The sequence below is a fragment of the Phyllobates terribilis genome, unplaced genomic scaffold (assembly GCF_046119375.1).
Source record: "Phyllobates terribilis strain yellow unplaced genomic scaffold, ASM4611937v1 Scaffold_453__1_contigs__length_1468511, whole genome shotgun sequence".
Taxonomy (NCBI): domain Eukaryota; kingdom Metazoa; phylum Chordata; class Amphibia; order Anura; family Dendrobatidae; genus Phyllobates; species Phyllobates terribilis.
Window position 1 is genome coordinate 1,121,375 of NW_027363213.1, and position 20,790 is coordinate 1,142,164.

At 41.8% G+C, this 20,790-nt stretch overlaps 1 protein-coding gene and 1 pseudogene across 1 annotated transcript in view; one reads left to right on the plus strand and one right to left on the minus strand.

The window, feature by feature from the left end:
• LOC141229036 (oocyte zinc finger protein XlCOF29-like) overlaps positions 1-20,790 on the plus strand; it is a 242,596-nt gene that overhangs the window by 72,875 nt on the left and 148,931 nt on the right. The gene's annotated exons all lie outside the window — the stretch shown is intronic.
• Positions 1-20,790, minus strand: part of LOC141229040 (uncharacterized) — a 69,094-nt pseudogene that overhangs the window by 26,906 nt on the left and 21,398 nt on the right.

The window sequence follows — 20,790 nt, forward strand, 5'->3', positions numbered from 1 at the left end:
ATACACCTCCCAAAAAAAGACACTGGATTTGAGTTTATGTTACGCTGCTAGAATTCGGTGGTGTTGAGAAGTCTGGCCCAATCCAGCCCTTGTTCATTATTATAAGAGTCAGCCTGACAGCATTTTCAGTTGACAGGCGGATGCACTTATCAGTTATAATTCCACCAGCGGCACTAAAAACCCGCTCTGATAAAATGCTAGCGGCAGGGCAGCCAGGACCTCCAAGGCGTAGAGAGCCTGTTCATTCCACTTATCCAGCTTGGATACCCAATAATTAAAAGGCACAGAGGAATCACGGAGGACGTTGGTATGGTTGGCAAGGTACTCTCTCAGCATCTTCCCAAACTTTGCACTCCTTGTGAGAATACCCCACGCCTCAGGGCCTGTGCGATGGGAGGGTCTGAGAAAACTGTCCCAAAACTTTGACAGTGTTCCCCTGCCTCTGCTGGATTGCATTTGTGTCTCTCTTGCCTGTACTCCTTGGTTGTCCAACGAACTGTGACCTCTGCCGCCAGCGTTTTCAGATGGGAATTTTTTAATAGTTCCGCAACAAGGGCCTTCTGGTACTGCCCCATTTTTGTACACCTGTCCGCCTAAGGAATAAAAGATATAAAGTTCTCCTTGTAGTGTGGGTCTAGAAGTGTCACCAACCAGTAATCACTGTCACCCAAAATGTTGAGAACGCGAGGGTCATGGGAAAGGCAGCGTAACATAAACTCAGCTATGTGTGCCAGACTGCTAACAGGCAAGACTTCCGTGTTCTCACCAAGAGGATGACTGACCATGCTCTCCATCTCCTCCTCCTCTCTGTCCTCTGGCCATCCACGCTGAACAAACGGTATGACAGTTGTGCAGGTAGTACCGTCTATAGCACATGAAACTAGTTCCTGTTCTTCCTCCTCCTCCTCCTCATTGTCACCCAATCCACATTGGGATGAGATGAGGCTGGGCTGTGTGTAATCACCCTGTATAGTTCCTTGCTCCATCTCATCGTGCTCCGCCTGCAATGCATCCTCTTTAATTGTGAGCAGAGAGCATTTCAGAAGACAGAGAAGCGGGATGGTGACGCTAATTATGGCCTTCATTTTTCAAAGTGGCATTAGTCTAGATACAATATTTCTTATATTTTCATGTATGGAGTGCCGAAGTTCTTTTTGCAATTGAGATTACTCTTTTCTTCAGAGCACCCGAATAGACCAGTGAGCGACCCCTCTCTTTTTTCTATTAATCATTTTTGGGATCCCGCTCCTGGAGCATTGCAGCAGGTACGTGTTCACACTATTAGAAGTTTGACAGCCTTTTTTCTGACCATGTGTCCCTCCCATTCAGTCACAGGTGGTTTTAACTAGCTCTACCAGCCCATACATTGTAGGTTAAAAGCCCAAGCAGAGACATATTGTCCATACAGTCTTACAGCCCAAGAGTGGCATATCCAGTGGTAGTGTAGTTTCCCATCATACGAAGGTGACCTTGTCGTGGTTGATGGGCAAACATAAATTGGCCAAATTATGCGCAAAAAACCTTCATTTTTCAAAGTGACATTAGTCTAGATACAATATTTCTTATATTTTCATGTATGGAGTGCCGAAGTTCTTTTTGCAATTGCTAATTATGGCGTCATCGCCGCTCACCATCTTAGTGGAGTCCTCAAAGTTTTGGAGGATGCTACATATGTCTGACATCCATGTCCACTCCTGAGGTCTTATGTGTGGCGTCTGAACTGAATACCGATGGCCTTGTTGATATTGGTACTCAACAACTGCCCTGTTCTGCTCACAAATCCTTCCCAACATCTGCTGTGTAGAGTTCCAACGCGTGGGGACATCACATACCAGTCTGTGAGCCGGAAGCTGCAAACGCTGCTGAAACATGGCAAGGGCGACGGAAGCTGGAGGTGAGTTTCTAAAATGGGCACACAGGCGGCGTACTTTAACAAGCAGATCCGTCAGCTCCGGGTTGGATTTGAGAAACCGCTAAATCACGAGGTTAAGCACATGGGCCAGGCATGGTACGTGTGTGAGCTCGCCTCGCCTCAGAGCCGCCAGCAGGTTTCGCCCATTGTCACACATGACCATGCCTGGCTGTAGGTTCAGCGGTGTGAGCCACAGATCTGCCTGCTCTTTCAGAACGGTCCACAACTCAGCATTGTGCGGTTTGTCACCTAAGCATATTATCTTCAGCACAGCCTGTTGCCGCTTGGCCGAGGCAGTGCTGCAGTGCTTCCAGCTTGTGACTGATGTGGTCATTTCGGAGATGGAGGCTGAAGAGGAGGAGGAGGCTGAAGAGGATGATATGCAGGAGCTGTAGACTGTGGGGGCAACCCTGATTGACCTAGGGCCCGCAATCCTCGGCGTCGAGAAGATGTGTTCCATCCCAAGGTTCGACTGGGTCCCGGCTTCCACTGTTAACCCAGTGTGCCATCAACGAGATGTACCATCCGTGCCCACAAGCACTTGTCCACGTGTCCGTGGTTAGGTGGACTTTCCCGGTAACTGTGTTGTTGAGGGCACGGCTAATGTTTTGGGACACGTGTTTGTGTAATGCAGGGACGGCACACTGGGAGAAATAGTGGCGGCTGGGGACCGAGTACCGAGGGACAGCCGCAGCCATCAGGTTGCGGAATGCTTCCATCTCCAAGAGCCTTAAAGGCAACATTTCGAGTGCAAGCAGTCGTGAAATGTGGGAATTTAGTACTGTGGCCTGTGGGGCGTTGGCTGAGTATTTGCGCTTGCGTTCCAAGGACTGGGGTATGGACAACTGAACGCTGCACTGGGACAGGGATGTGGACATGCTCAAGCTACTACTTGAGAGTATGCAACGACAGGTGCAGGGCAGGAGGCATCTTCGCATGCACCATGGACAGGGGATTGGCTTGCATGCACAACAGCAGAAGAAGCAATGGTGCCAGCCGCAGACACTGTTCCTGGGCCCTGGGGTTCGGCCCACAAAGTCAGGTTCTTTGCTGCCATGTGCCTGATCATGCTGGTGGGTGGTGGTCAGGCTGATCATTTTGCAACCCCCGCTGATGCTGGCCTGGCAGGTGGTGCAAATGGCCTTTTTGGGGTTATCGGCAGAGTCTTTAAAAAACAACCAGACTCGGGAAGACCTAACAGTTGTACTGGCAACTTCCTTCGTGTTGGTGTTACAGGGAACGGTTGCCTGCCTTCTTTCTGAGGCCACCACTCTGCTTCCTGCCTGTTGGGGTGCTCTGCCTCCTTCCCCCTGTGTGCTGCTGTCCTCGCTCTGCATGTCCTCCTGCCAGGTTGGGTCAGTTACTATATCATCCACCACCTCGTCTTCCACTTCTGCACTCTGGTCCTCCTCCTGACTTTCTGGCAATTGTGTCTCATCATCGTCCACCTCTTGGGACACTTTCCCACAGTCGCCTTGGTGTGACCGTGGCTGCTCAAATATTTGGGCATCGCTACATGCGATCTCCACTTGCCCCGCTTCTAGTGGACCGGGCGAGAGGCCCGCATCTATAAATGGGAAAGTAAACAGCTCTTTGGAGTGTCCAAGTATGGGATCAGTTGTCTCTGAGCACTCGGCGTAGTGGGAGGAAGGAGGTTCAGGGTGAGAAATATGCAGTCCAGACTCACAGCTACTGAGACTTGACCGTGTGGAAGACAAGGTGGTGGTGGTGGCTAAGTGACTGGAAGCATTATCTGCTATTCAACCAACAACCTTTTGACACTGCTCTGTGTTCAATAGTGTTGTTCTGCGGTCCCCTATTAATTGGGACAGGAAGGTCGAGCGAGAAGATGTGGGTGTTTGTTTTGGCAGAATTTCAGCTTGCCCACAGCCTCGGCATGCACCATCATCACCATCAGGTCCAGTTCCTCGTCCCTTGCCATGTGCCTTGCCCATTTTAAATGGAGGACAATATCTTCCACGCTCAAAACAAATGACTGAATTTGGAGCGAACTTATATGTGATCCGTGTGACGGACAAACCAGTTTTAAATACCTGGCCTGTAGGTAACTATTTTGAACATCAATCTGGTGTCAATTACTTCACTGACACACTGAAACAAATTTTTAATGAAGATCCTAAATGGCAGTATTTTCTGAAAACGTATATGTGATCCGTGTGACGGAGAAAACACAGTTTTAAATAGCTGGATTTTTAGCGCTGTAATATGGAAAGGACCTGGCTGTATTCTGCATTGCCTACAAGCAAATGGTGCAGAAAAACGGTGTTCTCTGTATTGCTTTTTAAGCAAATAATAAGGATTAAGATCCAAAAAAATATATTCCTGGCCCCTGAGACCTGGGCCTTTGTCTAGAAATATCTAACAGCAGCTGAAGGCAGAACTGGAATGGAGCCTCTTGTGCTATATGCACTGCAGTCTGCTATATACACTGTCTGCCTGATATCTCTGCAGATGGATTAGTCTTCAGAAGGACTGTTTGTTGAGGTGGACATGTGTCTCTAATATAGTCTGTACACCTACACTAACTAGACACAAGCGAATCTCTCCCTAACTCAGCAGCAGCTCTCCCTACACTGTCTGATTCCGGATTGACTGTGACGAGCATGGCGGCCAGATGGCGCTGTGCGGCCAGCCAATCACTGTAATGCCACAACCAACATGGCTACGGCATTACAGTGAGTGGCAGGCAATCCCTGCATGCTCATTGGCTCTCTAAAGAGCGCCAAACATGCAGGGAGGAGACCCGAGCTCCCGCCGAGCAACCCCGAGCATGTCGAGCAATGAGATGCTCGGGCGAGCACCGAGCAGTAGCAAACATGCTCACTCATCACTAATCCTAACCACTTATTTACCCACAAATCTGTATGATTTAGCTCAAAATTATATTCTGTAGGCAAATTTCTCATTATTCCTAAAGGTGTAATTCCACTTTGTAATGCCTGTGCATTTGTGCAATCATTTTCAGATTGGTGGAATATTCAATCTAAATTTCTAGACATGCTCTGGCCACTTGGGATTCCTGCTCACTTTCTATTAGAGCTAAAGTAGCATCTTGTAGATGTGACACTGAAGATCCCAGTATAGCAGCAGTGTTGAAAACAATCTTTTCAAGAAGTTGATTCAAACTTTTCTGAATTTTTACTCCTTTGCCTCTATACCCAATATTTTCCAAATCTGATTTAAGTGTATGAATGTCCATAGTATTAAACTTCCCACTGTTCCTAATCCCCCCAAAATATCTTCTAATATCCCCTCTTACTTCTAACCTGTGTTGAAGTTCTTTTCATTCTTTGTAATGTAACATCAATAATGGTAAAGACTTATGGACAAACCACCTGACAAAGGCGCTTGCCGAAACGCGCGTCGAGGTGGACGTAGCCCGGGATTGAGAGCCTTTAGATTGTAAGTCTTTACCATTATCTATGTTACATGCCAATGATGTGGTCTAGTTCCTAATGATTGCTTTACCATAATAATTATTTGACTAAATTTGCTGCTGCATTTGGCCTCTACAAAGCCTTTTCTACACATGCTGTATTTTTTGCATATCTTGGGAAGTGTATATGCACTAGCACTTTACATACTTCTCTATTGCATTTACCCTGCTTGAGACTCTATTGTGTCTGTATTATTAATATTGATATGCCTATAGATATATATTGATGGACTCATATCTATATAATATGTAATTGCAGCAGCATTTATCATTTATTATATATCATCTATTACACAATTTTAGTATTTATTTAGTTTTCTTGCTCCACTTGCATGGTTTTGGCATACAATACATATGTATACTGTATTTTATTATTTATTATTTTTTGCATATGTGACGTTTATATCTTGCTATTTATTGTTTGTGAGATTGGCTGTTCCCATCATGATTTCTATATACTTCCTGGACATGCGCCCCTGTTTTTAGTGTATTTATTTTATATTTTTTTGCGATTGTTTTGTTATCCATTGTTGTCACCTGTAATAAATAAACTTATTTTGATTTCCACTGCACATGACGCTTTGGGACTTTATGGTCGGACTGCTCTCATTTTTCCTTCCTTCATTTTTCCGACTGTTCTCTGGTTTACATTAGTCTGGATTTCTGATTAGAGAATATTATATACCACCAGGGTATGAACTTTCTTATAATAACCGTTCTCAGGAATCTAATCTTTCGTTCACCCTTGTTTTGCTGTTTTATTATCTATTAGATTTTGTATACTTGATCCTCTTGGTTTCCGTGAATGTAAAGTTCCTTTGATATGTCCATCCACTTCACTAGGATTTGTTCCATGATATAAAATGTCTTCTGCGTAGATCACAATTGAAATAGTACAAAGTAGCAGAAATGTAGTTCCATCAGATAGTAGCTTTTCCTGGGAAACTTTTTCTTTTCTTGAAGGATTGGTGTTGAATCCCTTCCATCAAGGACATGGTATTCCGTATTCCAGCTCTTATTGGAATCCATTTCTTCCTAAAAGAAATGCAGTATCATTATTTTGCAATATACAATTTGCATTGATTGACATGTACCCACAAATTTTGCTGTCTGCTGGTATTTTTAACCACATTGGATGCTTGTTGCACTGGGATCATAACTTGTCCCATGGTGTCGATTATTTCAAAGGGACCTTGCCAGTTACTTTCCCAAGGTCCACTCTTCCTGAAAGTTTTAATCATGACTAGAGCCCCTTTTTTGAATTTTGATTCATATGGTGGCTCCATCCTCTGCATTCTTGATGCAGCATGTGGAAGAATGGTTTTCAAGTTTTCCTGCAACAATTGCAACCATTTGGACCTTGGAACAGCATCTTTTTGAGATGTGGACAAAAATGGTTCATGTAGGAAAATCAATGGCATTTTCCTTCCTGTCATTAGTTCAAAAGGAGTAAACTGAGTTGTGGAGGAAGTTGTTCCTCTAACACTCAACAGTACAAAAGGTACTGCATCCACCCAAGTATTACCTTTGTCCAATAACATTTTGGCAAATCTGGATTTTATTGTTCTATTCATCCTTTCCACAATACCAGCAGACTGTGGATGGGAAGGTACATGAAACTGTTGTTGTACTCCTAGAATAGTACAAACTGCTCGCATGATTTTTCCTGTGAAGTGACTTCCTCGATCAGAGGTAATCATTCTTGGGATCCCCCAAGTACAAAAGACACGATTAACTAACGCTCTAGCTGTAGACAAAGCATCATCTTTCCTGACAGGTAAAATTTCAACCCATTTAGAAAAAACATCTACTACAACCAATGCATACCTGAGACCATTTTTACCTGATGGTAATGGACCAATGTACTCGATTTGTAACCATGGACCATCTGCTGGTGCGGTTCGCAGTAGTGGTGGTTTCTGTCCTTTTGGTCTTGGATTAATTTGGGCACAAATGAGGCATAATTGAACAATACTTTGTACAGTCTTTTCCATCTGTTCCCAGTAAAATCTCTCTTTGAGAATGCCTAACAATTCCTGTTGGCCCAAATGACCCAAGCTTTCATGATTATATCTCGTGAACTCATCCTGTAGATGTTTTGGTACAACAGGATGCAAGTCCCCATTTAAGTCATGACACAAAAGCCCGTTTTCACAAACAAAGGGAGGTTTTGGATCAACCCGGGAAGCAACAAGATATGTATCTTTTTCTTGTTCTTCCGCAAAAGAAGGGATATGCGTGTCTGTTCTTTGAACTGCTGAAACCTTCGAGAGGTTCAGGTTCAAACACTTCTTCTCCTGTCAGGGCAGCCTCTTTGGCTAACATATCTGCGGTTGCATTTCCAACAGATCAGACTTCATCAGACTTTTTATGGGCAGGAACTTTGACAATAGCAAAACCATTAGGGGTTTTTGAAGCTATCTCAAAAATTGTTTTCAGTGTGTCACTAGGTACAAGAGTCTTGTTAGAAGAATCTACATAGCCTCTTTTTTCCCAAACTGGCAGATAATCTGTCAGTGATCTCACAACATAGGAGCTAACACTGCAGATTACAATGGGACACTGATCGTCAGCCTCATTCAGCTGTAGCACCATTTTTACTGCTTCTAGTTCTGCCCTCTGGGCTGAAAAATGATTCGGTAACTTGTGTTTTACCACCTTTCCTCTTGTGGGATAAAAAATGTCATATCCTGTATAATAGTGCCCATCTGAATAGAATCTGGAACCATCTACAAAGACTGCTTCATCTGTTACCTCTGCCTTCCGTCTGAAAAGTGATGGAATCGGATCCTGAAAAGACTGGAGACAATCATGAGTTTTCCCTTCATATTGCATTAACTGAGGAAGAACTTTGGCCTTATGATCTACCTCAATTTGATTGGGAGACAATGACAGTAACCAATGGGCAAATCTCTGATGTGACACATCTGGGATATTTTTCTCAAAGAGAAGTTTTAGTGTAGAATGAGGAGTTTGCAGAATGATTTTGTTGAAACCAACAATGTGCTCAGTTGCTTTGACTGCAAAGTAGACGCCTACCAAATGTCTGGCACAAGTTTCAAAACCTCTTTCAACTGGTGAGAGAAGCTTAGAAAAATAGCCCAAAATTCTCCACTCTTCTCCCTGCAATTGTAACAGAACAGCAGACACCACTGTCTCTGATGGGTGAACTTGCAAAACAAATAGAGCTGAAGAATCTACTGTGGACAAAGCAGGTGCATTCTGTAAATTCATTTTCATTTGTTCAAATGAGGTTTGTTGTTCACCATCCCAAAGACCAAAATAATCATTATTTCACCTTTCAAAAGATCATACAAAAGGCCTGGCCTTATCAGCAAAACCCTCAATGAAATCCCTTGAATAGTTTACAAGACCTAAAAAATGTCGCAATGCCTTGTGTGTGGTTGGGATTGGGAGAGAAGCGATCGCCTCTATTCTTTCCTGCAATGGCGGTCTTTTTCCTGGACTCAACAACACTCCCAAAAATCTCACCTCGGTCTTCATCAATTTGACCTTTTTAATGTTCAATTTCAACCCTGCATCATACAACAGTTCAAATAATTCTGCCAAAAGAGAAACATGTGACTCCTTATCCTCAGCAGACAACAGAATATCATCCACATATTGCAGTATGCAATCAGGCCTAGAAAATCTGGATAATACCTTTACCAACGCCCGATGAAAAACACTAGGTGACAAATGTGCTCCTAGAGGTAACCTGCAAAACAGATATTGTTCATCCAAGAAAGTAAATGCAAACTTGTACTGACAGCTCTTTTCAATAGGTATACTGAAAAAAACATTACTGATGTCTAGTACAGAGCAATATTTTGCCTTTGCATTTAGCCTTGCCATCATGTCATGAGTATCGGCAACAATGGATGTAACATTGGGAGTATGTTTATTAAACATCCGCAAATCCAATATCATTCGATATGTACCATCAGATTTCAATACACACCATAAAGGATTGTTACTTACAGAGTTAGCCTTAGGTATGACACCTTGAGCTAGCAATTCCTGTACGATCTTAGACATAGAACCAATTGAATCTGGAGGCAATTTATACTGACGCTGTGGAGGAGGATCACATCCTTCTACATTCACAACACCATCCTTCATTGTACCCACCTCATTCCTGAACTGAGCCCAAAGAGAAGGGAAGCATTGTACAATTTCAGTCAGTACCTCATCACCGCCAGTTTCAGGCCATAAATTATCTGATGACACAACATCATTCAAGCTAATACTTCCAACATGGCTATATTCACTAGGGTCAATGACTACAGGTTTACGTCCATTAGAATCTTTCCAGATCACTTGATTCCCTAGATCAATTACCCATCCTAATCTCTGCATAAAATCTGTGCCAAGTATATTCTCAGAATCACGACAATACCAAATGTCAATTCCTGTTTTGAAAGAACCTGGTATTTCCAACATAACATTGGGAACGAGCTTTGCGTTTGTTTTTCCTTTTCTGCTGAATCCGATAATATTACAACTTGGAGATTCTGGTTTTACCATCAATTCAAAGTTAGTAACACTTAATTGTGCCCCTGAATCAATGAGAAGTACAGCACTTTGTTCTGCCAAAATCACATTGAGAAATGATCTTCCACAGTCATCCAATATAACTCGAGTCAAAAGTTCCAATGAAAGGGGTGTGGGAGCATTTTTTGCTAGTCAGAAAGATGGAGGAGATGGGAGCAGACCAGTGTCTCTGGAATCTGACTCTTTCACTGTCATCTCTCTGAACTGTCTGATTAATGGAGCATATGGTGACTGTGTTTGTGTACTGTCAGTGTATGTGAGAGAATTGAATGGAGGGGCGGAAGGTTTGATGGATGATTTTGGATAAGTCAGTTTTCCCTTCCAAGCTTACCTGTTCCTGGTGTACCTGCCTCTGATTCTGCTTTAAAAAAATTTCTGCATTGCCAATTTAAATGTCCAGGTATACCACAAAAATAACAATGGATATTGTTCCTTTGTGTGATATTTTTACCTCTATGTTCAGTGTAATCTCTGTTCCTAGATGTTAATGTGGGTTTAGGTTTTGGTTGAGTTTTCTCTGATGTCAGTTGTCTATCTTTTTCCTCATGAACTACAGCTATTTTTGCCTTCACCTGCTTCCGCTTCATGGATTTCCTAATTTTGTCGATAAAAGGTGTTGCCTCCTGCAATGATGTCAGAGCACTCGTCAATTGCACTGAAACAGGATCTAGGTACTTGAATTTTGTTACATACAATTTGATCATGGATGTTGGTTCCTCATTAGGCCCAACAGGCATCACCATTCTATAGGCCTGTTCAAATTTGACCAAAAGAGCAAACAGGTCATCATGGATACTCGCACTCAATTGATGCAAAATGTCAAGAGAGGGCGAGTCTCCTGTGGTACATAATAGCAATTGTCTAAAGGCCCCGTCACACATAACGAGATCGCTAGCGAGATCGTTGATGCGTCACGGCTTTCGTGACGCAATAGCGATCTCGCTAGTGATCTCGTTATGTCTGACAGGTAGCAACGATCAGGCCCCTGCTGCGAGATCGCTGATCGTTAGAAAGCTTCCTGGACCATTCCTGGGTCATTGCGTTCCCGCTGGGCAGTGTGCATCGCTGTATTTGACACCTTACTAACGATCTCGTTAGCGATTCAGAACTGAGACACGTAGGCGTGCATAAATTGGACTTTTCCGCGCCCCTCGTCCCCGATTACTGGTCGCTAATGCGTCCTTGTTTTCGGATCCCACCAGCGTTCTCCAGCTGTGACTCCACTTTGAAGAAATCAGACATCTTTAGCGAGGTAGATATTGTTTGGGGTCTCAAATGAGTTTCCATTTTTAATTCATTTATAGGACATCTACCAATTATCTGCTATCATTGCTCTTCAGGGAGGGAGGGCTTGGCTTCTATCTGTATATATATGCTTTTGCATGGGCAGATATTTTAGGGGTCTCGTGCACACACACCCACACAGCATGTTTTCTGACACGCTGTCCTGGACAACCGCTTCAGAGTTTTTCACACGCCAATTAACATGAAGCTTAAATCAATAGGCTCTGTTGTTTTGGCCTGTTGCACGCTTCACAACTTTCTTCGTCGACGTGATGCAATTACGTACTGTCCGCCTGGCTTCGTGGACTCTGTGGGCCTAGCCAATGGGGAAGTGGAGCTCGGTGAATGGCGTGCAAACGATCCTGCAATTGCAGACCTTCAACCAGTGGGACATGGCAGAAACACCCATGATGCGAAGACCTGCCGCGACAACTACTGCCAGTATTTTAACGGTCCTGGTGCTGTTCCTTGGCAGCATCAGAACCTATAGTGGGCAACTACTCATGTTTCTACAGTACTGACATTTCTGTACTGATGTGTCTAATAAACTGTGTGTTCTACTATGCAAAAGCTTTGTTTCTCATTCTTTCAGTAGTAGCAGTAGTCACCGCAGTAAGCAGTCCATATTATATATATATATATACATACACACACACACACACACACACACACACACACATATACATATACATACATATGTATACACATGCGTATACAGATACATACATACATACACACACGCATATACATTCGTATACTCGTATGTAAACAGATTCATCCATGTACTCATACATATTTTTAAGTACATAAATATATACACACACTCATATACACATACGTATACAGATAACTATATATACACATACATACTCTCAAACATACAGATATGCATACACATAAATGGCCATTTACATCTCTATATATATATATATTCATATAAATATATGGACATCCATACATCTGTACAGGAACAATGCACACACCAGTGTTCCCGTCTGACCGAAGACACAGTAGCGATGTTAAATCAAGGCCGCCCAATCAGAACGCAGTAGCGTCCACCAATCGAAGATGAGGGGGCGCGGAAAAGTGATTTTATGCACGCCTTTGTGACACAGTACAGTCCCTATCAAGGTGTGGACCGTTGAAATAGCTGCTGTGTGAAAGCGCCCCAACGACCAACGAGATCGTTAGTTAGATCGCTGGGGCGGCCGAAATCGTTGGTAAGTTCTGCATGTTTGACAGCTCCCCAGCGATCACGAAACAACTCTCCAGCGATCCCAAAACCGTGACATAATAACGATCTCGCTAGCGATCTCGTTATGTGTGACGGGGCCTTAAGTCTGTCTTCTTTTGTACTATGTGTCAGTTCATTATCATTATTTAGTCTGGGTGCGATCTGTAATCTTTTTACCATATGTGAGGGTAACCATACTCTGAATGTCTTGTTTTTTTGTTCGTTATTAAGATGGAATTCATCTGTATTGGATTAAAAAATATCTGCATTATAAAAAGCATCCATCTTATCATTGTACTTTGGAATGTCTTTTACAATTTTCATTAATTGATCGTGTATTTTAAGATTGATTCGTGCTGCTCTGTCATGTAATTTTTTCCTTTCTAATTCATTTCCCTGTAAAGCGTCTCCTGAAACATCTGGATCTTGTGTGTCAGGTACAAATGATGTGGAGGCACTATCTTCACTTTCACTATTGGATCTTGTATGAACAGAAACCTTTTTTATGTCTTGGTGTAATTTGGACAATAACTCTGTCCTGGTATCAATTTGATCCTCCAATTGTTCAATATGTTCTGCCAAAATCAAACAATTTGGACAATCAAAGTAATCCCCATCAGCGTCTTGTGTCTCAGTATGACTGGTCTCTTGTGTGACCACCTGTTTGTCAGTATGACTGATGTCTTGTGTGATAATCCATGCTTGGTGTGTGTCAGTTTCTTCAAAGACTAAATTATTGTACACACGGACCATATGCATCACATTTTGAAGGTTTCTCTGTAACTTTTTTACAGAGTAAAACATTTTATCAATACTAAGATTCTCTGCTTCACATTGGCTATACAAATAGACCATAATTGTACCTCTGTATGGCTATGAACAAACTTAAACTGTATGTTACTTTTCTTAGAATAGTCATGAATAAAATCCATTTCTCAGCTATGGAATGGCTTTTCCTCTCCGGGATTGATCCAATTGTCAATGGATGGTCCTTTGTGGCTTTTCTGTGTTCCGCAGACCTCCACGTGGTTGTATGCTTGGAGACAAACTCCTCACCGTCCTGTAGATTCCGTCTGATCCTTGTGAATATGTGGAATTCCTGAGACTTGGACAACAGGTTTGTTTTTTTTTGCCTGACCCTGCTCTGTCCACTTCTATGGAAGCAGTGGTGTAATGTCTGACCCCGCTCTGTCCACTTCTATGGAAGCAGTGGTGTAATGTCTGACCCCGCTCCGTCCACTTCTATAGAAGCAGTGGTGTAATGTTTGACCCCGCTCTGTTCACTTCTATGGAAGCAGTGGTGTAATGTCTGACCCCGCTCTGTCCACTTCTATGGGAGCAGTGGTATAATGTCTGACCCCACTTCGTCCACTTCTATGGGAGCAGTGGTGTAATGTCTGACCCTGCTGTGTCCACTTCTATGGGAGCAGTGGTGTAATGTGTGACCGCGCTCAGTCCACTTCTATGGGAGCAGTGGTGTAATGTGTGACCCCTCTCCGTCCACTTCTATAGGAGCAGTGGTGTAAGGTGTGACCCTGCTCCATACATTAGAAACTGTGTATGTAATTCCATCCTGTGTGATACACTCTGCTGAGCTCAATATTTAATCCCATAATGTCATACAGTACACTTAGTCCTGTATCTAATTGCAGCATTTGTTACTCTAAGCGTATCTAATCGCGCATGTGATACAGTCCACATATCTAACCCCAGTTTATGATACAGCGAGCAGCACCATCTATCAGGATCAGCTCTGCTGGCCATCCTCAGTGACACTGTGCTTGTCAGTATCGCTGGCGGTCACCAACAAAATGTGCGATACTCCCCAGACCAGTGTATCTAATCCCATCATCGTGTGCGATACGCCCTGGACTGGACAGATGTATCTAATCCCATCATCGTGTGCAATACGCCCCGGACTGGTGCATCTAATCCCATCATGTGATACACTACACTGAGCCCTGTGTCTAGATATGTGTAGTGTATCATGTGCTGTGAATAATCCCAGTGTGTGTAACACTCCGCATATTGTTATGGTAATTATTTATACTTTGCTTTGATTATTATGTTAGACAATTAAATCTACCTATATATTTTTTATAATTTTATATTTTAATATTAGCCTTATAAGTGTTACTCATAAAAGCGATAACACGGCATTGTATGAAATATAGAGCTGTCTTCGTGTTAAGCTTTCCTTAGTTTTTAAAAGTATAGTAAATTAGACGGAGCTGCTTTCAAGGACGACTGTTATTTCCAATTAAAATACTTTCTTTCTTAGGTAATGTTAGCCACCCCTGTCTTCTGGGGGTGTAATAAAGTACTTGTTGCTTGGGTTCTGAGGGCAGACAAGAATTGTACACACACACTGGCTGTCTGTTATTTTCTTTCTCAATCTCAATTATCTCAATCTAAATTCTTGGAAGGGCTACCAGGACAGTATCTAACCCCAGCTTATGATACAGAGAGCAGCACTAACAGAAGTGGCGCTGCCGGCCATCCTTGGTGACACTGTACTTGTCAGTATCACTGCCAGTCACCAACAAAATGGCTCCACACTGTGATCCTAAACTTCATCCTCTCTTATCCTGTTACAAACACCCAGAAGGGAGGAGAGGAGCGACATCACACACAGGAGAGCAGATCCAGCCCCAATTTACTGCAGTCGTAATGTGAGCCAGTTGTACACTAGGTTTTCATGGCAAATTTCAGCAGCTGCTCCCCCCAGTGTTTAAAAGTGGAAATACCAAACCTTGTTAAATTATTTTTCATATTTTACTTCATTAACCCTCCGTCACATACAATAGGCCTGACAGGCACATCTCTTTTATTTGGCGGGAGTTTTGAAATGTTTGTATTTCAGAGTTATTAGTTTTATGTTAAGTAAATGTTTTTTTTTTTTGCACCTGATTATGTGTAGTCTCTTTTATTACATCCCTATGAAGGTCACTGATCACTTTTAGAACACTGAAATTGCAAACATTAGATATTATAGCTATTTTTCTAGCCTGCGCCTGACAGTCACATTGTATGTGAACTCGTTAGAACCGATATTGTATGTGACGGAGGGTTAAAAACAAATGACATTTAAAAAAAAAATCAAAACATTAATACTTTACATTTTTTTAATTATTTACATTTTTTTATGGCACATTCCCTTTAATCATCTAGTTGCTGTAGTTACTATTGACAGCAGAATCTAAGGAGTTAAACGGTCATGGTCGGTTCCAACACTGATTGTGGCCAATGCAGCAAGTTGTCAGCTATAGTGTACAGCTGGATTGTCACCTGTTGGAGGACGCTAGTCTCTTATACCTCAGATCAGTAAAGACATATTGGTGGTCATTAAGGGGTTAATTATGTTATACGTTTTTGTACAATTTGTCAATAACATATATAGTTTCTCCCCATCGGAGTTATTTTTGATGGTCAACAAAATTTGATTTTCCAGTAATTAATTTTTCATTTTTCACACTCTTGGTATGAGAATGACTTCTCCCGCTGTGGGAATTTTGATGTTTAAAGGAGTTGTACAAGTAGTGGACAAACATTCCACATGTTTGACCCTAAAATAAAAATAATTATTGACAGGAATATTTCACTTTCTAGCAAGTGAGATAGGAGATCATCCTGAATTCCGCAGTAAAAATCTGTTTATTTTGTTTAACAAGGAGACAAGTGAGATACTCAGCAGGCTGTCTGACTCTAATTCATTCCGATCAAGCTTATACAGGCAATGCAAAATATACACAATCAGATATGACAGGCAGCTAACACTAATACTTGCTGCCGACTATAGATAATATTCTAAGCATACTGTGATTCAAAAGATACGGTTACGGCTTCTACACATACAGTGGTGTGAAAATGTTTGCCCCTTCCTGATTTCCTATTCTTTTGCATGTTTGTCAAACTTAAATGTTTCAGATCACCAAACAAATTGAAATGTTAGACAAAGATAACACAAGTAACCACAAAATGCAGTTTTTAAATTAAGGTCTTTATTATTTAGGGGCCCTGTGTGTAAAAGTGATTGCCCCCTAAACAAATATCTGGTTGGGCCACCCTTCGCAGCAACAACTGGAATCAAGCGTTTGCAGTTTGGCAATGAGTCTTTTACAACGCTCTGGGGGAATTTTGGCCACTCATTTTTGCTAAATTTTTGTAATTCAGCCACATTGGAGGGTTTCCGAGCATGAACCGCCTATTTAAGGTCATGCCACAGCATCTAAATCAGATTAAAGTCAGGACTTTGACTACGCCACTCCAAAGTCTTAATTTTGTTTTTCTTAAGCCATTCAGAGGTAGGTGGATTTGCTGGTGTGTTTCGGATCATTGTCCTGTTGAATAACCCAAATGTGCTTCAGCTTGAGGTCATGAACAGCTGGCCGGACATTCTCCATCAGGATTTTTTGGTAGACAGCATAATTCATGGTTCCATTTTAACACAGCGAGTCTTCCAGGTCCTGAAGCAGCAAAACAGCCCCAGATCATCACACTACCACTATCATATTTTACTGAGGGTATGATGTTCCTTTTCTGAAATGCTGTGTTACTTCCACGCCAGATGTAATGGCACATTCACCTTTCAAAAAGTTAAACTTTTGTCCCGTCAGTCCACAGTGTATTCTCCCAAAAGTCTTGGGGGATCATCAAGATGTTTTCTGACAAAACTGAGAAGAGCATTCATGTTCTTATTGCTTAGCAATGGTTTTAGTCTTGGAACTATGCCATGCAGGTTATTTTTGCCCAGTCTCTTTCTTATGGTGGAGTCTTGAACACTGACCTTAACTGAGGTAAGCGAGGCCTGCAGTTCTTTGGATGTTCTTGCGGAGTCTTTTGTGACCTCTTGGATGAGTCGCCGCTGCGTTCTTTGGGTAATTTAGGTCGGCCGGCCACAACTGGGAAGGTTGACCACTATTCCATGCTTTTGCCATTTGTGGATAATGGCTCTCACTGTGGAGTACTAAAGCTTTAGAAATGGCTTTATAACCTTTTCCAGATTGATCGATCTCAATTACTTTTTTTCTCATTTGTTCTTGAATTTATTTGGATTGCGGCATGATGTCTAGCTTTTGAGGATCTTTTGGTCTACCTCACTTCGTCAAGCAATTCCTATTAAAGTATTTTCTTGATTGAGAACAGGTATGGGAGCAATCAGGCCTGAGTGTGGCTAGGGAAATTTAACTCAGAATCCCAAAGATGTGATAAACCACAGTTAATTTATGTTTTAAGTGGGGTGTGTGTGTGTGTGTGTGGGGTGGGGGAGGAATAGGATTTTTTCACACAGGGCCCTGGAGCTTTGGATTTCTTTTTCCCTTAATAATAAAATACCTTAATTTAAAAACTGCATTTTGTGTTTACTTGTGTTATCTTTGTCTAATATTTACATCTGATGATCTGAAACATTTAGGTGTGACAAATATGCAAAAGAATAAGAAATCAGGACGGGGCAAACACTTTGTTTTACACCACTGTATCTCAGAATGTTAGATGCTTCTGACCGCAAAGAGCATGACTGAAAAGTAGACCTGTTATGATCTTTTGATAAACCTATATTTCTATAACGAAGGATTCACATCTCTATTAATGAACACACTGAATATATACATAATGGATAAATGATATACTTATTTCAAAACATGATTATAAGAATTATACAAACCTCCAATACTTGTGCCGTTCCATCGGTGTCAGCACTTGTGTTCCCGGGGCTCAGGTCAGGTTGTTACGCCATGTGAGCCCTGAGCCCCATCAGCGCTGGCGTCACATTTAACGAGGCCAAACATGAGGAATGACAAAGCATTGTCCAAGTAGAGGACAACCCCTTTAAGAATCGAGAGCAGAAAAAAATCCAGCTTCAATGATCCTCTAAAAACATTGCTTTATTAAGTAAATATAAAAAACCTGAGATAACAGCATGGATGTTACTACTCTAGAGGGGGAAATATTTTCTAGCAGACACGTTTCAGACAGTAAGGTCTTTAGTCATTGAAGCTGGATTTTTTTCTGCTCTCGATTCGTATTCCTGCTGCACTGCTGTTTTCCTGAGCTTTGGATTCCTCAATGGTTGAGCTGAATTATTATTATTTTTTTTTTTCTTAGTAACCCCTTTAAGAAGATACAATTTTCGGTTAAAACATTTCCAAAATTCTGAACATGAAAAGGCTTTTCCCCTCTGTGGCTTCTCTGATGTGGCTTCCGTGTAAAACATTTCCCACATTAAGAACATGAAAAAGGCTTCTCCTCTGTGTGACTTCTTTGGTGACTCAAAAGAGATAATTTCTTCACAAAACATTTCCCACATTCTGAACAGGAAAAAGGCTTCTCCCCTGTGTGGGCTCTCTGATGACTATAAAGCGCCGATTCCTGTTTAAAACATTTTCCACATTCTGAACAGGAAAACGGCTTCTCTCCTGTGTGGGTTCTTTGGTGGCTATCAAGATGCGCTTTCCGGTTAAAACATTTCCCACATTCTGAACAGGAAAAAGGCTTCTCCCCTGTGTGGGTTCTCTGATGTGTATAAAGCCCCGCTTTCTGGTTAAAACATTTTTCACATTCTGAACAGGAAAAAGGCTTCTCCCCTGTGTGAATTCTCTGATGTGTATAAAGCGCCGATTCCTGTTTAAAACATTTTCCACATTCTGAACAGGAAAAAGGCTTCTCCCCTGTGTGGGTTCTCTGGTGAATAACCAAACCTGATTTTAGGTTAAAACATTTTCCACATTCTGAACAAGAAAAAGGCTTCTCCCCTGTGTGGGTTCTCTGATGTTTAACAAGCTCTGATTTGTAGTTAAAACCTTTCCCACATTCTGAACAAGAAAAAGGATTCTCCCCTGTGTGGGTTCTCTGATGTATAACAAGCTCTGATTTGTAGTTAAAACCATTACCACATTCTGAACAGAAAAAAGGCTTCTCCCCTGTGTGGGTTCTCTGGTGCATAACTAAAGCTGATTTTTGGTTAAAACATTTCCCACATTCTGAACAGGAAAAAGGCTTCTCCCCTGTGTGAGTTCTCTGGTGACTAATCAATACTGATTTATGGTTAAAACATTTCCCACATTCCGAACATGAAAAAGGCTTCTCCCCTGTGTGGGTTCTCTGATGTATAACAAGCTCTGATTTGTAGCTAAAACCATTCCCACATTCTGAACAAGAAAAAGGCTTCTCCCCTGTGTGGGTTCTCTGGTGCATAACTAAAGCTGATTTTTGGTTAAAACATTTCCCACATTCTGAACAGGAAAAAGGCTTCTCCCCTGTGTGAGTTCTCTGGTGATTAATCAAAACTGATTTATAGTTAAAACATTTCCCACATTCCGAACATGAAAAAGGCTTCTCTCCTGTGTGGGTTCTCTGGTGCATAACTAAAGCTGATTTTTGGTTAAAACATTTCCCACATTCCAAACATGAAAAAGGCTTTTCCCCTGTGTGGGTTCTCTGATGTATAACAAGCTCTGATTTGTAGTTAAAACCATTCCCACATTCTGAACAGGAAAAAGGCTTCTCCCCTGTGTGAGTTCTCTGGTGCCTCACAAGATCTGATTTGTGAATTTTTTCTTGTTTAAGAAGAGTATTTCTATATTCTGAACGTGAAAATGTCTTCTTTGCTTTAGGAGCAATTTGTTTTTTAATGCTTATTTTGTAACTTTGATTTTCCTTAGTAGTCGCTAATGTATCAGAAGACGGAACCTGTTTCAAAGGATTAGATGACAGATCTTTGCTGTGAAAGGATGATGGTATATCTGGAGTAATGGCATTCACTTCATTTGTATCCTGTGGGATCTCAACCTCATGTGATTTAAAAATTGAAGATGTCAGTTGTCCTTCTGATCTCCTGGTACAGTCATCTGCAAAGAATAAAATTAAGTATTATTTTTGAATAAAATATTCTTACATTTTTTAACATTTTTACTTAGTGTCTGTAAAAATGGCAAGTTACGTAAAAAAAAAACAATTATTCACCAAGTGAATGACAGTTCACAGTCTAAAAGACTGTGCCCAAACCACATTTAGCATTACTATAGTGAGAAGAAACCACTTAATTAATCTGGGCACTGTGCGTTGGGTAATAAAAGGGCATGTTTGCAATTTTCACTCTCCAACATCCACTGCGTGCTAATTTCCGGAAAGTGCCTGTGGAGTCAAGATAGTCCCTACTCCTATAGATTAATTCCCTGAAGGTTATAATTTCCAAGATGGAGTAACTTTATGGGGATTTCTACAGCTATGGTTTTCTTTCATTTTGTCATATCAAGGTTTCTACAAATGGTGTGTCCCATTTTCTCTGAGATCTGATCCTGCAACGTCTAATTCTGTCACCACGAGCCTTATTCATTCTGAAGGTGCACT